The sequence below is a fragment of the Carassius gibelio genome, chromosome A21, assembly GCF_023724105.1.
Source record: "Carassius gibelio isolate Cgi1373 ecotype wild population from Czech Republic chromosome A21, carGib1.2-hapl.c, whole genome shotgun sequence".
NCBI classification, from domain to species: domain Eukaryota; kingdom Metazoa; phylum Chordata; class Actinopteri; order Cypriniformes; family Cyprinidae; genus Carassius; species Carassius gibelio.
The window spans coordinates 24,547,607-24,551,740 of record NC_068391.1 but is presented as its reverse complement, the minus strand read 5'-3'; the positions used below and the strand labels follow the sequence as shown (position 1 = coordinate 24,551,740).

The window sequence follows — 4,134 nt, the reverse complement described above, 5'->3', positions numbered from 1 at the left end:
GAAAGAGTGATTCGAAGGGTCAAGGAAATACACATCTGGGATTCTGTTGTGCCACTCACCTTGTCAGGAAGAATTAATCAGATCTGGCATAATTGCTGTTTTATGGTTTATTATCAGGGACCAATGTTTCTTGAGCAGTGAATGTATATTATTACAATAGTAGTGTTACAGTGTTAACATTTGAGAGTAGTTTTTTATTTATTACATTTTTTTTACCTTTTCAGTTAGTTGCAATGCATACCTACCACCATTAAATGTGTTTTTCCTTTTTTTATTGTAATGTAAAATTTAATATTTTGTATAATGAAATTATTTAAATAAAATGTCCCTGAAAATAATTTCACAGACACAATGAAATAGTTGACAATGAAAAGTATTTTTATAATAACTCATGAAAAAAATCTTCTTTGTTATATCACACAATGTATCAAATGTAAATATACGCAAGTAGTAAAAGAATATGCATATCATATACATTACAGAAGATTTCATACAAATGTATTCACCTTGGTATGTACATTTATCTAATTAATAGCAAGTACAATATATTTATTGTTATAATTTGTGATGTATCTAATATGTTATCAAAGATCTACTACAAAATATGCTACATACTACTCAACTACATAAAGTATATATTTACTATGAATGTAAAAATAAATCTTAGGTTCATACTATAATATGAACAGAATCTGTCCATTCATACCACTGAAAGATACACATCCAGATAAACGTTATAACAGTACTTTCATTGATGTTATGAAGGCATCATCTCGCCAGATCATCTGTATTATGAAATCTGATTGTGTGTCAGTCACAAAGTCACACCAGTGTAGACCAGTCTCTGCAGTCTGACCTTGTACCTGCCAGTAGTACTTATGGGTCTCTTTAAGTTTGGCTAGTCCTCTTTGAATTTTCATAAATGGAACCTGAGCAATGTTTTCAGCAGAGGTGCTTTTTACCTCCACTAGTCCAAACGAATGTTTCAGATGGATCATGCACTCGTCCGTCTGGCCAAATTTAAAATTACAGCCAAACTGAAAACCAAGCACAGGTAGTGGGGGGAAATTAAGATCAGGAACACCTGCAGCTATACGGGGACACTGGAATGAAAGTGGACTGCCAAGAGGTACAACTCTACTTTTGACATGCCCTCAAGTATTTGCGGCAGCAAAGGCTTGGGATTAATCTGACGTAGTTTTGCACCAGTAGCCAAGACATCAGCATCTGGAAGGGGACCTAAAGAAATGAACACAAATGATGAGTCATGAAGACATTAAGCTATAGCTGTGCGCACACACACACACACAAACAGAGTTGTGAATTACCTGTGTAAGCCTTTTAATTGGGTAGACTTGGTTCCATTCTTCCCAACTGATTCTGGTTTCAGGACACAAAGTTCACTCGCTGCCTCTGGATGAACTCCCTTAATATAAAATGAATACAGTAATAGTTAAAGATTGTTTACTGATCTTGGGTGGTTTTCATTTATATATTTGTTACTTAATCTGCACTCTTGTTCATTATTAGTATATGATGTTTAAATGTTTACATATACTTTCTTTGAGTTAATAGTTTTCTTACCAATGCAGAAAAAAGAAAAATACAAGCCTGTGCTCTTGGACGATGCCATCTCTGTGGCTCACTTGATTTTATTCATCTTCTTAGATGTGTTTCACTGCAAGATAAAAGCATTAGATGCTGTAAACATTTTTTTTCCATTTGTATAAGGATATTGTATAACATCAGTGAAGAAGTACATTATCGATTAAACTTAACGGTAACACTTCCTATGAAGCCCGTATTTAAAACAAATTATAAGAGAATTCTTATGGCATTATGATGAATGCATAATGTATTAGAAAAAAAACTTTGTAATATGTCATATCATCTCATGAGTAATCATAACAACAGTTTTAATGTGTTATAATGTTTACTTATTTGTGGTTATAGCATTTAAGATTATGATTTATAATACGCAATGAATATAATGCATCCACTTAACTTACAATAGAATCTTTCCCTTAGATATAATACAAGTCTCATATCTTGGCATTGTTGTTTTGTTACTTTACTCAAAGCAGGCAAATACCACTATACATAATTACAACAATAATAATGAAAATAAAAATATTATTTTTCCTTAAACAACCAACATATCAAATATCTGATTAGATGAATGTGTAATATGGCACTTTTGATTTTAACAATATTTATTGTAATATCAATAAGATAGTAAGATACTGTATATATTTTAAATAAATAATGTCACGATATAAGACTTATAAACCATTATAAAGTTAAATAAGTATAAGTTTTATACGTATAATTGTTATAATTATTTATGAGATGAAACAACAGTTTTTCTATATTTAATGCATTGTGGTTTTATTATAGTAAAAGTGTAGTAACATTGTTTTTTTAGTGTAATGATTAACGTACCATTTGTATAACCACAGTTTTACTACAAACACCATGGTTAAACTATGGTGAGTAGCAAAACCATGGTTAATCTGTGGATACCATGATTTAACTATATCGACCATGTGTTTTATTTATTTATTTATTTATTTGTGGTTTTTGATAGTAAAATCATGTTTTTTTTCGTAAGGGTAATTTTACTACTTGGCCAAAATAAAAGCTGGCTAGTTGCAATATGGCTAACTAACTTCTTAAACGTGCACACAAGACTCTCGAAAAGCATGTTCTCTTCCCTATATAACTTAATTAGTGTAACATTTGAATAAAATATAAAATATCAGACGCTGCTTCATACCTGTCAAGTTTTGAATTTGAAAATAAGGGAAATTTTCCGGCGCCCACCGCAAACAGTCCCACCACCCCAACAAAGCTCCAGTATCCCTTACATTTTAAGACAGGTGTTATAGCCCAAATGAAAACACAAAAGGGTATATATGAAGAGCATTTATTTAAAGGCTTATTTGCATATTTTCTGTTAATTTAACATTGCTTGTCTTTACATTTACATTTTATTTTCATTCCACACATTCTTTTCATTTCATATTGCTTTTCTTTTACAGTTTTTCTTTTTATTTCAAATAACTTTTCTTTTACTCTTTTAATGAGTTGTTGTACAAATTTGTTGCAGACTTTGCATTCTTTAAAAAAGTAAATTCGCTGTCCCATTTATCCTGGTATTTACACATGGGTTTTGGTTCTTTGGCAGGTGTGCCTTCACTCTCTATCGTAGCATCCATCATCCGTCTCGGTTTTTTATTTTCTTGTTGTTGTTTTTCCCGCGTTATAACTCATGTCACCTGACCTCACACACCCTCGCGACAGGCTACTACAGGTGGCAGTTATCGCGAGACTAGTGACAGAGCTCAGATTGGGAATGTTTTTATTATTATTATTTTATTAATAACGCAGGTTAAAATAAAAAAAAAATTAAATACGGGAGATTTACGGGAAAATACTAATACGGGAGGACGGCGGGAAAGAAGGGTGAAATACGTGACTTTCCCGGCCAAAACGGGATACTTGACAGGTATGCGCTGCTTACCTCCTTTTGCCATCAATCAACCATTACTACTTCCTGTGAACGGCGTGCGTGTGACGTCACATGGGGCGGGGCAACGCGATTCTCCACCTGAGTCCTTTTCGTTTGATGACTTTTTGTCTGAGTCCGTTTCGTCTGATGACACTTTGTCCGAGTCCGTTTTGTCTGATGACTTTTTTTCTGAGTCTGTTTCGTCTGATGTTAACGTTAATTGTATGACACCTGACGTCGTTTTTCCTGAGACCTGAAGCTTTTCAGTCAGAGACGCGATGCCGTTTTGTCCGATGACTGAAGCCTTTTAGTCTGAGGCATGACGCCTTTTCATTTGATGACTGAGGTCTGAGGATGTCCTAAAATGTACACCGTATAGAAGTTATATGCACAAAAACTTATGTTAGGACTTCAATGATCAAGATTGTCAGTTTTACAGCTTTCTGAGTCCAGTAATGTTGAAATAGTGCCTCTGTTCAAATGAAGTGAAATCAAGCCCAAATCTGCTCAAAAGCTTTTCTCTCTATTAGAGAAAGCTGTTTCATTCAATATTCAGTGCAAATCTTGCTAAACTGAAAAATGCTTATGCCTTATGAAATACAATGTTTTCTGCAATGCTGTAA

The 4,134-nt window shown here is 33.5% G+C and overlaps 1 long non-coding RNA gene across 1 annotated transcript; it reads right to left on the bottom strand.

Moving 5' to 3' along the window:
• Nucleotides 1-507: 507 nt before the first annotated feature.
• On the bottom strand, nucleotides 508-3,881 carry LOC127941395 (uncharacterized). The gene is made up of 3 exons (XR_008149009.1): nucleotides 3,524-3,881; nucleotides 1,329-1,678; nucleotides 508-1,239 (listed from the first exon to the last, which is right to left on the bottom strand). It is a non-coding gene; the product is annotated as an uncharacterized LOC127941395 (long non-coding RNA).
• Nucleotides 3,882-4,134: the final 253 nt, after the last annotated feature.